General features: G+C 47.3%; 1 protein-coding gene across 1 annotated transcript in view; it reads right to left on the bottom strand.

Annotated features, from left to right (window-relative positions):
- Positions 1 to 12,432, bottom strand: part of PPP1R42 (protein phosphatase 1 regulatory subunit 42) — a 541,010-nt gene that overhangs the window by 438,227 nt on the left and 90,351 nt on the right. Inside the window, exon 3 of the mRNA XM_078687204.1 lies at positions 4,498 to 4,581. The gene's annotated coding sequence lies outside the window, so the exon portion shown is untranslated. The remainder of the gene's footprint in view (positions 1 to 4,497; positions 4,582 to 12,432) is intronic.

The raw sequence follows: 12,432 nt of genomic DNA, 5'->3' as shown, positions 1-12,432 counted from the left end.
TATTTAACGTTTAGAAAAATCAACAGAGCACTATTATTTTTTATTTTGGCTCACATATGGTCTTTACAAAAATTAATTATCTACTGACCAGGGTAGACTCATCAGACCTTTTTAATGCTAGAATCCCATGAGCACTCTCAAACCAATCATTCTTGACATTTGAACTACAGCTGAAGCAAACATTGCCATATTTTACTTTGGCAGAGGCACTCACTGATGAGGTTTGCAGTGGTTCACTATCATGCAGAGGTCTTTTTGCAGAAGAAGATGGGTCAGTAGAACACACAGAAAGTAACATGTGAGGGGCATTTAAGTAGTCATCAGAAGACTGCATAGCAACTTGGCATGAGGCAAATAAAGCACTAACTGATCAGTTATATGGTCTCTGACAATCCGAAGAGGACACTGTACATGCAGAGGGTTTCAAGTCTTGGCAGCCAGTAGGCGTATCTGAGGGATGAAACCTCACAAGCTTGAAGTCGGACAGACACAATATAAATCTGATGCCTTTATTTATTTGTAAGGTTTTATATAGCTCTGACTGGACCAATAGGCATCAGAGCGCTTAACATGTACAAGAACAAAAGCCAGCAAAAAAGAAAACAGTAATCCTGAGCAAGAAATATCGATCAAAGTGAGGCACACAATAATAATCCAAACATCAAGGGTGGCAGATTTCCGAGGAATTCATTGGTTAAAAACATCTTAAAACTGCAATGTTGGGGAAACTCTACAGATCACAAAATAGGTTAAGAACAACAGAATCATGCAATGTTGGAGAACGACAGAGCACAAACACAGAGTCAGATGGGAGGAGCAAATTACAATGCAATGGTCTCGCCTTTGCAAAAGTTAGAGCTATTGGCATTGTAAATGACACATTTTTTATATTTGTGTTGGTTTTGAAAACAGATAAATAAATGGCATTGTCATTTACAATGCCAATAGCTTAATCTGTCGCAAATGTGAGACCTATTGCATTTGCACCCACACACACACACAGAGCCACACACACACAGAGCCACACACACACAGAGCCACACACACACATAAGAGCCCCCCCCACACACACATAGCAACACACACATAGCCACACGCCCACACACACACACACACACACACACACACACACACACACACAGCTACACACACACACAGAGCCACACAGACACACACACACACACAGGGTCACACACATACAGAGACACACACACATCCACACACACACACACAGAGCCACACACACAGAGCCACACACAGCCACACACTGCAGGTAAAATGATCTGCTCGTGATTTGAGAGGTTTTTGCAATCAAGTGAAAAAAAAAGAGGGCGGGAACATTCAGGTTTTATAATATGAACAGAAGCTAATGAGCCAAATCGTCATCTTTCTCAAGCTCTTTCATTCCAGTAAAAACATAAACCTACCTGTAGCAGTCTACGGGCAGAATGTGCATCATCAAAGACGTTTATCACGTAGTCTGTGTATATATCTACATCTGGTTCTATACCAAGCTCGTGTAGAGTTTTCATTACTTCAATAACAGCCTGGTCTTTTTTAAATTAACTGGACTAAATGCGCACTCAATACGGCCAGAAATGGTTCCTTTTTAAATTTGTTTTTAACAACGTGAGGGTACTTTATCAGAGACCCTGTGCTTTCCTTCAGCTTTGTCTGAGAGATGAGACATCTGCCCTCCACCCGCCCCCCTGCCCACACACACGCACACACACACTGACGCTACCACACGTTGTTTTCCTGATCCCTGAGCACACTGGTAGTTTGCACAGTTATCTGAATGACACGTTTTGTGGTAGTTGCCACATGCCTCACAGTTCTCCCCAGGTATCTTTCGGAAGGTTAAACATGCCGAATTTCACATGGTGAAAATGCCCGGTAAAAGTACTGGTAAAATGCTAGCACAACACCAAAATCTGCATATAGAGTGCAACTTATACTACATAATTATCACATCTTTTAAATTCTGATCCCTGTGGTATCGGATTTTAAAAGATGGGATCATAATTGCCTGTTACAAGTTGTCCCATTTATAATGGGGTATAGCATGCGAATTTGTGTGCTTTGCGCTCCAAAATATGCATGGACCAGTAATAGCATTTTCGCCCGGTAAAATTCTGTATGTTTCAAAATGTACCTGGAGAAAACGGTTTGACATGTGATAACTACCACTAACCTTGCAATTGTGGTTTCTGTGCAGCCTTATGCCTCCCTTCCATGCGTCTGAAAGTTGCAGCACAAAGGTTCCCCAGTCGCCCTCACTTCCCGTGGATCCCTTGGCGCCAAAGACGACATCCTTGAGCTCTACTTGACAATGGCGAGGAGACGTCTTGATCAAGCCTTGAGCGAATGCTGCTTTCGCTTTGTTTCTGTAGGTACCATGTCTCTGTATTTACGGGATCCTTTTTATCGGCACCCCCACTATTGTGCCGCCCTTTTCTAGCGCACAAAAGCTTCCTTCGGAGCTCGTGTGTGGTCTCAAGGGGTCTACGAGAAGCCGGCTGTGCGCGGGGGGAGCTGATGTCTGACTACCTGCCGCAGTGCGGAGCCTCTAAAACGCTTCAATTAACAGATCAGGCCCGGGACTTCACACATGTGGGCCCGATGTGCCATTATGAAGGAAGCCGGGGTGACCGCGACCCTGGGCTCGAGGGTCGAGCCACACAGCGCAGACTTTCCTCGGGCCTTGGAGCGGCCCACAGATCTCTGATAACATCTGAAAATGGATTCTTTGCCCTCCTCATTCTGTTTGTGCCGAGTAACATATGTTCCAAACGCTGCATTTTTAACCTCATCATTTGGAAACCATTTGAAAACATGTGGGTCGGTTTTATGTTCATGTTTCAAGTTTGCAGTGTTCCCTTCCAGCGTGCGCGCGCCGCTGCCTGCGAGGGGTTTTAATTACTGGCAGTATGGAGTGGATGGAAGATGCGAGAGGTTGGCTGCGCAGGAGACAGGTTATCATTCATTGGCTGTGTGATCATTGCCAAGCCGTAATTGTAGAGTGAAAGAATGTCCAAACGGGGCAGATTAATCAGCCTGGTATGGTATCAATCCTTGAAATACCCCATAATGGACCTTCTCCACTCGGCAAATTCAGCATTTAAATCTTGCTTCAAATATTTGCGGTTAATGTAACTTTTGTTTAAAATAGCAATTTGTACTTGTATGTATTGGTATAACAAGCGCTCGCCATGACACAGCCTTTTGTCTCTAAACCCCGTCCTTTTCAGACTGGGCGCCCCGACTTCCTGCTGGGGTAAAAAGTTCCTTATCATCTTTATGGGGCCATCTGGACCCATAAAGAAGATAAGAAACGTTTTAGTTCAGCAGTAAGTCAAGGAACCCAATCTGAAAAGGATGGGGCTTAAAGAGAAAGAGAACGTCACTAGGACCTCTTCTCCGATGGCTGGCCACCGTTTAGGAGGCCAGCCAATGGAGAAGAGGGGCGGGGCTTAACCCTCGCTAGTGAAGTTCACTCTGAGACGTAAAATCTCGCGAGCTCGACTGCGCATGTGCGCAGTACGCCACGCGCGACCTAAAAACACAAGTAGCATTAAGTGTGGGAGGGTGCTTTGAGGAAAGAAGTAGGTAGGGACTTCTGTGGCCATATAGGAGCCCATTCGCTCCAGAAGGTGCCATTTTGGACAGGAGATCCTTTTAAAAACAGGTAGACTGCTGAAACCATTCCCAACAGTACCAACTTTCATTCTCACCTGAAACATCACAAGATGAATTTAATGTGACTCAACCATATTAAGTGTGGGCCACTGCTGCCAGACCACCAGGAAGTCCATAGGAATAACTGGGAACAGTCGTTTGGTCTGAACTTCCCACCCACGTTTTTTGACATCTGCAATTCTGCTAAATGCAACTAACAGAATCCTTTCTATCGTAATGTGATGTTATGATTTCTTTAATAATCTTAATAGGTGCTTTTGTAAGCTACATGCATGCAGTAGTTACTGTTCCCCTGTAAAGCACGCTGAAGTCCCTTGAATCATGTTCATGGTATGTAAAAATGCTAAAATAAATAAAAATAAAACTGATATTTCTCCCCCTCCGCCCCCCAAATATCCCAAAATGTTTTATTTGATTGTTAGGTTCAGGATATCATTTTAGCATCTTATATAACTTGGCGAGCCTAGCCAAACTTTGTTTTTTAGTGAGCCGGGGCTCTATCAGCCTATAAAAGTTTGATTACCACTGCACTAAAAAAGGCACAGGCGCATTTAAACAAATATTTCTTTGAAAAAGTGGCAAACTAGACAGAATATAGAGACGTTATTGAAAATCTGATAAATTCATATGTAGGGAACAAGTATGTAGAGTATGGCAAGGATAGTAGATACATTGCGCCACTTATAAAGATGACAAATAGAGGGAAAGCACAGTAAGGAAGTCACCACCTTGAAAAGGCAAGCAGCATTGTGGTAGATTTGTAAAAGGAAATTAAAGATGTTCTTTTTCAAATATTACCGTAATTGTACTTGGTTGTAGCTCTTCCAGGTTCCAGGTTCAAAATAGCTCACAAATATTCTTAATAAGGCCAACTTGCTGATCCTGTGAAGTAAAAAAAACATACTAGATGAGCCCAACAGCTAGGACAATAAATGTGGTCATTATGTCTGGCAATAGGTAGCGAAGGTTCGCTAGAAAAGATTTAAGCAAACATTAAGGGACTTCATGGTTTCTCCTTGACTGCAGTGTGCCGGGACAGGAAGCAGGAATGTATTGTGAGTCTATCAGCTCTAAGTACACAGGTTCGGATGGGATATCGACTAGAGCTTTTTGCTTGTACAAATGTGAAGTAAGGATGGTGGTTTCAGTTCAGCTCCTGATGCTGGTGCTATTTATGTTTGGATAGTATTACAATCCCCATCAAGCCCATTCATTTGTACAGTCTGGGTTAAGGCCACCTTAGTTGTCTGTCAAAACTTTGATGTCACCACACATAACACATAGTATGCAACATACTATACAACGTATTGTATGCAGAATCGCGATGTGGTGTACTTCTCTTCAGCCATTGGCTGCTGTATAGCATTTTGCGGATGGCTGCATTTTTCAACAATTGGAGCTTGAAACAGTGATGGAGCGAAATAGTTCCTTTTTTTATGTATTTTTAGTTTCTAGTATGCCGTATTTACCTTTTTATTATTTGTGTGTCTGCTGCTTTCAGTGTTAGCAGACAGGTATGGTTTTTTAAGGCAATATTGCAGTGTGAGGGACAACTATCAAGTCTTCATACTGAAGCACAAAAGAAAACAAGTATGAACAATGCTAATAGGTCTGGCTAACGCACTTTTGTGCTTGTTTGTTTTTGTATGAGTTAGCATTTTAAATGTAGACCTAGTGGCATTGCCAGTGCTTGTTTACATATGAAACGTTTAATTGGCGTTTGCCTCAATAGAGAGGTTAGCAGTTGCGGCTGCCCGTTAAAAAATATGGTGGGGCACAATGGCACCAAATTCACCATAAACGCTGCCCTTCTCTCCAGCGTTCCACAAGCAGAAATGGAAGGACTTCCTTCCTGCTCAGTGGAACGCAAATCCAACCAATCCTGAAGCTGCTCTTATCAGCATGCGAGTTATATAGCAGTGGGGTAACCCGATAGGCCACTGGACTGGACTTGGGTAAAATGTGGTACAAAAGTTAGTGCCACAGTGGAGAACAGTCAAACCAAATATAAATAAGGAAAAGATCCTTGTTATCTAATAAAAAATCTATCAGAATTAAATTGTACCCAAAATGGTTGTGATTTTATTTAATCACAAAACCGGAGTTAATCAAATTATAGGTCACAATGTATTTCACGTTTAAACATTTTTTTGAAAAAACAGGTACCCAAAGGGTGGGTGGCAAGTGTATGGGAGGGATTTGTGAGAGTGATGTGAAAAGGGAAGGTAGTGTGCATATATACATCAGCAATTAATATTTATAACCTATTGTAAGAACTGGGACCGCCAGTTCTCCGGGGGGTAGCATGGCTCGAGCAGGAAGGCGGCCAGGGGCTTAGGTGTAAAGCAGCTACTCAACACACACATCCAATTAAACACACAGTGGCGCAATAATGGAGACCATACCAGTAGTTATGTTGGAAAAATCAAGATCTTTTATATAGGCTTTCAATTAGAGCAAGGCCTTGGTAATTCATTAGCATTTCAAATAAGCATTTCATTAAGACATTTCATATATCCCGTGCAGGTTGCATTTCCTGTGAAGAGTAAACATTTCAGTAAGGCGTTTCATTAAAACTACAGCCAGCTCATCTATGCAATAAAACATTACTTGACCCCGCCTGTCGCATCAGACTCTTGGACAGGCAAAGGGGTAATGGTATAAACCTGGAGGATCCTACAAGAAGCGACAATTATAATGCATCTAAGTAGCACATCAAACCTCTCATGGACGCTTTTCCTAGAAAGGAATAAAACATATCAGCAAGTACTTATCAGTCTAACAAAGAACTTCAAAGAACACAGCCGTTAGTCATCTGTGACAAGCCTTTCTTCTTGTGAATACGGGTCGGCTGCGACCTAGATCAGATCATCAGAATGTTATGGAAGTCCACCTCTGCAAGAAAATTCAGTACAGTGAAGTGACTCTCCCTCCCATTTAACAGGCTTGTAAATATGGTTTACGAAGAATAACTCAGGCTCGTAAATATGGTTCACGAAGAATAACTCAGGCTTGTAAATATGTAAGCAAGACAATAAACTGAGGCACATTCAGAAAGGGGCCAACAGGGCCCAGTCACAGTTAACCCCGGGGGAGGGGCGACCTCGGGCCACACGTGGCCTACCGCCCTCCTCCCCAGGGGGTTACCTCTCTTGTTCGGCCCTCCGGGGCCCTTGCGAAGACGCTGGCTCTGGGCAGAGGGGGGGTGTTCGTCCCTCCCAGGGCCTCCCTCGGCCAGGCGCGTTGTCGCTGCGGCTTCTGGGCACCAGCGCCGGGGCCGGGGCGAGGCTAACGTGCAGGATTCGGAGCGGAGGGGGGCCCTTTGGCTCACGACCCCCTCCGCGATCTTTACGGGCTGTCTCAGGCCTACCGGCAAGGCGCCGGGGCCGCTCCAGCCACTCACCTCTCCCGCCTCGAGGGCGCGCCCGCCTCGACCAATGGCAGCCCGGGGGCGGGGCAGAGGAGCTCCCCGATCACGTGGGGCAGGACAGCTTGGCTGCAGGCCTACCGCGGCCTGACAGATTCAAAGCGGCGGCCCTCTCCTGGCACCGAGGGCCGCCGAGGGGGGTCACACAGCGCTGGACACAGCGCGAAGGCGGGCAGCCCCAGGGAAGGCCGGTAGCGCCTCAGAGGCGTCGCGTTGGCGGCGCTGATGCCGCGGTGACGTGGGGGCCTCCTCAGGTGCCTCAGACGGCTTCCCAAAGCTCTGGGCAGCGGCGGTGAGTGGGGATATTAACAGCGCCTTGTGGCGCCGGTGACAGGCAGCGCAGCGCTACTCATGGGGGGTGATCAGTTGACTCAGGAGAGCGCTGGGCAGGCAACTGCGGCAGAAGGAGTTCTGAGGTGAAAAGCGCCTCAGGATCACAGTGCTGGGCAGCAGGGCAGATTACAGCACTCTGCAAGTTAGTCAGCCAGAACTGCAAGCAGGATGGGGACAATTTTTAGCGCTTGTCACACAGTTCAGTCAGGGGGAGACAGGTAGGCCCAGCTGAAGGCAGGGGATGCGCAGGGCAGCTTAGTCCAGTACCTGGTCCCAGGAAGCAGGTTTCTTGGCGCTTGGATGGTTCTGCGCCCTTAGTTGCTTGTTTTTTGAAGTTGAAGAAAAAGGGGGGGGGAATGAGTTCAAGGCTTGAAGAATTTCTCCTCAGTCACTGCAGATGGGCCCTGGGGTTCCCTACCACTGGGCCAGATCAGGGGGGCTAGCTTTGGACACCTCACTGAGCTTAAGAGGCAGCACCTAAATCCTGTCACTCCCAGTAGCATAGGTTCCTCACTAGGCCCTCCCGCCTAAAACTCCTGCGTGGGTTCCCCAGGTCAGTGATGCCCCAACTGACTGGAAAAAGTTCCCTCCCTGGCTTATATAGGAGCAGGTCAGGTGACCACTCTCTAAGGCGGGAAAAGTCAGGTCCGCCTTCCTTCTGGAAGGTTCCAGGAGCTTCCCCACTCTAACTATGGACAGGGGCTGGGTGGCTGGTGTTGCAACATTGTATGGGGACCCAGCCTGCTCCTGGCAACTAGGGTGCTACACTAAAAACACCGTGCTGCAGTAGCAGGGGCCAGTGGCAGCCATGTTGAAAGTAGAGAGCACCTGCACCCTAACACAGGTTAGCTGTGAAAAGGTGCCCGAAGACCTACGGGCCAACAAACAAATAGGTGGAAAAAATTAGGCCAGGGCCAAAAAATCACAGGGAAAGACCACCCTAGGGCTGACAGGTCTAACATGCGTCCCCCCCAGCTGAAAGTGGGGAGAGCTACCCAACCTCTAGGGAGTTCGCGTCACTAAGGCGGAAAAACCGGGAGAGACCGTCAGCATTGGCGTGGTCAGCTCCGGGCCGATGTTCCACCCTAAAATCCATCCCCTGTAGGGAAATGGACCACCTTAGCAACTTGGGGTTTTCGCCTCTCATTTGCATGAGCCAGCGAAGGGGTTGGTGGTCGGTTTGAACCAGGAAGTGAGAGCCAAAGAGGTATGGCCTCAACTTCTTCAAAGCCCAGACCACAGCAAAGGCTTCTCGCTCGATGGTACTCCATCGCCGCTCCCGAGGAAGGAGTCTTCGGGAGATGAAGGCCACAGGTTGGTCTTGGCCGTCATCGTTGAGTTGCGACAGCACGGCGCCTACGCCCATGCTCTGAGGCATCTGTCTGCACGATTAATTCTTTTTGGAAGTCCGGAGTGGCCAGCACCGGAGCGGTGCACATCGTGCGCTTCAGTGTTTCAAATGCCTCCTGGCAAGCAGCCGTCCAGATGACCTGATGTGGCTGCTTTTTGGACGTCAACTCGGTCAAGGGGGCCACGATGGTGCCATATCCCTTGACGAATCTGCGGAAATAGCCAGTGAGGCCGAGGAAAGCTCGGACCTCAGTCTGAGTTTTGGGGGGCTCCCAGGCCATGATGGTATCAATCTTGGCCTGGAGGCGTTGCACCTTACCTCCACCCACCAAGTGTCCCAGGTACACGACAGCCCTGTCCAATCTGGCACTTGCTAGCTTTGATGGTCAAGCCAGCCCGTTGTAACGCCCGCAGCACCTCCTGGAGATGCTGCAGATGGTCCTCCCAGGTGCTACTGAAGACAGCTATGTCATCCAGGTAAGCTGCTGAGAAGGACTCCAGGCCAGATAATACCTGGTTCACCAACCGCTGGAAGGTGGCCGGAGCATTCTTGAGCCCGAAGGGCATCACTCGAAATTGGAAGTGACCCTCGGGGGTGGAGAACGCTGTCTTCTCCTTTGCTCCATCGGCCATGGCAATCTGCCAGTACCCTGATGTCAAGTCGATGGTGCTGAGGTACTTGGCTGCACCCAGCCGGTCAATCAGCTCGTCTGCCCGTGGTATCGGGTGAGCATCTGTCTTGGTGACAGAGTTCAACCCCCGATAATCCACCCAGAACCGAAGTTCTGATGTGGCGCCCGGTGGAGCCGCTTTTGGCACTAGAACGACCGGACTAGCCCATGGGCTGCTGGAGGGCTCGATTACTCCCAGCTCCAGCATCTTGGTCACCTCACCCTGGATGCTGTTCTTTACTTTGTCGGACAGCCGGTAAGACTTGGTTTTCACTGGTGGGCTGTCCCCTGTGTCCACATCATGGGTACACAGATGCGTAATTCCAGGCGTGAGGGAGAACAACGAGGCGTGCTGCTCCAAAACCTGGCGGCAGTCCCTCTGTTGTTCTGGGGTCAAGGATGGGGAGAGGACAACTCCCTCTACTGAACCATCCTTCTCCTGAGCCGCTAGAAGGTCAGGAAGAGGCTCACTTTCCTCCTCCTCGCTCCCATCCGTCACCATGAGGAGAGCAAGCTCCGAACGCTCATGATGAGGCTTCAGGCGGTTGACGTGGAGCACCCGGTGGGGCTGTCGGGGGGTCTTCAAGTCCACGACATAGGTGGTCTGGCCTTTACGCTCCACAATCTTGTACGGTCCAGTCCACCGGTCCTGGGGTCTTCGTCATGAAGATATGGAAGCTGGGCCTCATGTGCTCCTACAATTGTAGGAGCGCATGAGGCCCAGCTTCCATGTCTTCAGCCTGAAGTGATCTTGCTGACTTTTATTGGTAAATAATCCTACAAAATAACCCATAGATACGTTCATTTTGAATACATCACCTCAATAACCTCATCCAATTGACCATAGGCGCCTCCCATTTACCCTCACCTCAGTCCTGGTGAAGACCCCACTCCCAAGGCGTAAAGTTTCCTGTTCTTTATAGGGGTCGAAACGTTGACAGTGTTTTGTTGTATTGTACAGGGATGACAGAGATTTGATATCTGCATCAATTATGTTATAGTTTGTCATATATGTGCTGGCCAGTCGTCTGGCTGGATAGGTTGTAAATATAAACTGCTGATGTATATATAAGCACTACCTTCCCTTTTAACATCACTATCACAAATCCCTCCAATGCACTTGCCACCCCACCCTTTGTGCACCTGTTGTTTCAAAACATTGTTTAAACGTGAAATACATTGTGCCTTATAATTTGATTAACTCAGGTTTTGTGATGAAACAAAATCACAACCAGTTTCGGTATAATTTAATGGTGATGTTTGATTTTTGATTAGATAACAAGGATCTTTTCCTTATTTATATGTGGTTTGACTGTTCTCCACTGTGACACTAACTTTTGTACCTCATCAGCATGAGAGCAGCTCCAGGATTGAAGCAAGCCGGGCTGAAGACGGCTGTAATGCCAGAAACCGGTCCTCGGAAGCTTGTTTCCGGTCCAGGGAAGGCATGGCTTGGCAGTTCGGGCTGGACTGTTCCCATGAGGCACAGGGTCAGACTGATTTGCATATAGCCATGTCTGAACTGGGGTGGCAGAGTGGGCTAAAGAACGGTGATGGATCAAACCCAGATCTTTTGACTGGGTGTGAGTGTTTGATTGGTTCAGATGCTCCGTCCATCACCACCCCCTTTTGTACCACCAGGATTGGTGGGAGCATGCTGACACAGCACTCATTTTGAAGCTGGGGGCCTGTGCCAGCAATCCGATTGTTGTGTCTAAAAATGCGCATGTCGGGCTGGCCATAGGTAGCCAGCCGGCCAACCCGACATGCAGTGAAAGGGAAAGCAATAATCCTGCAATAGCAGGATTCAGCCCCGCCTCCTGCCTCACGCTCACGCTATATACAGAGTGAGGCAAAATAAAATGGCATTACTATGCCATTTTATTGATGTGTCTTTGCTTGCTGCACCTGCAGCAGGCGGGGTGACGCTCCTCTGCTCTTGTGGAGGACCGCCCCTGGAGGTTACAGGATGCTCTGCTGGTAGAGGAATTAAATATCTCTCCCTTACATGAATAGACCTCCATTCTGTTTTCTCTAAGGGAAGAAGGTATGGCAGATGTATGGGGTCACTTGCTGTTGCCACAAAGAACATAGTAAAAACACGTCATGTAATTGGGGACGTTTAATGTGCCTTCTCCTCACTAGCCTGCTCCTTTCAACTACATGTACAAACCGTACACATCAAAACTCCACAGATCTTTTAAGACATGAAAAAATATTTCCTCATCTATTAAGCTTATTTATACCTACTGGTTATTAAAATTCAAGAAGCAAGAACAGTGTTCCTTAGGTTACCATTACAAGTGACCAGAAATTCCCCTTCCCAGTAACTGTAGATAGTGTATAATTCGAGAATTACAGGACCTGGTAGCAGAAATCTCACATTTGTTAAAGGACACAAATCCAAGTAATACCTTGGGCACGGTGTTCCTAGTAAAAAGCCTGCAAATATGGATATACTTGCAGATGTCTCTGCGAAAACATTGATTCCAGCATGTTGTTATTCCCATTGCAGGTAAAAAGATTGATCTACTTGTGATGCACATAAATACCAGATCTTAAATGCAGGCCGCTCATCACCAGGGTCTATATATTTTTACCCATTAAGGACCAAGAGCCTGGATTGGTTGATACAGTATTTATTCCATCATATACGATAGTGGGTGACTGTACAGTCCATCCCCTTCACAGCTTCTCTGTGTCTGGAAGTACCTATTTTCTTCTATTTTTACATCCTTATCTTTTCTTTACAGTCTTTCGCAATGATAGTTGGTTCTTCACCTCCCGCTCACTTGCATTTCCTATTTTGAGAATATCTAAGAGTTAATTGTATATGCTTTATAGCATACAAGACTTCATACAGGCTTATCTTGGGGAACACAAGACCTGGGGCAATTGCTTGGTCCCGGGACCTGAAAAAGAGACTAGCAGAAGTCAGAAGAGGGATCCTGG

This window comes from Lissotriton helveticus, chromosome 4_1 (assembly GCF_964261635.1).
Source record: "Lissotriton helveticus chromosome 4_1, aLisHel1.1, whole genome shotgun sequence".
Lineage (NCBI taxonomy): Eukaryota > Metazoa > Chordata > Amphibia > Caudata > Salamandridae > Lissotriton > Lissotriton helveticus.
This window is presented reverse-complemented; position numbering and strand designations above follow the sequence as displayed.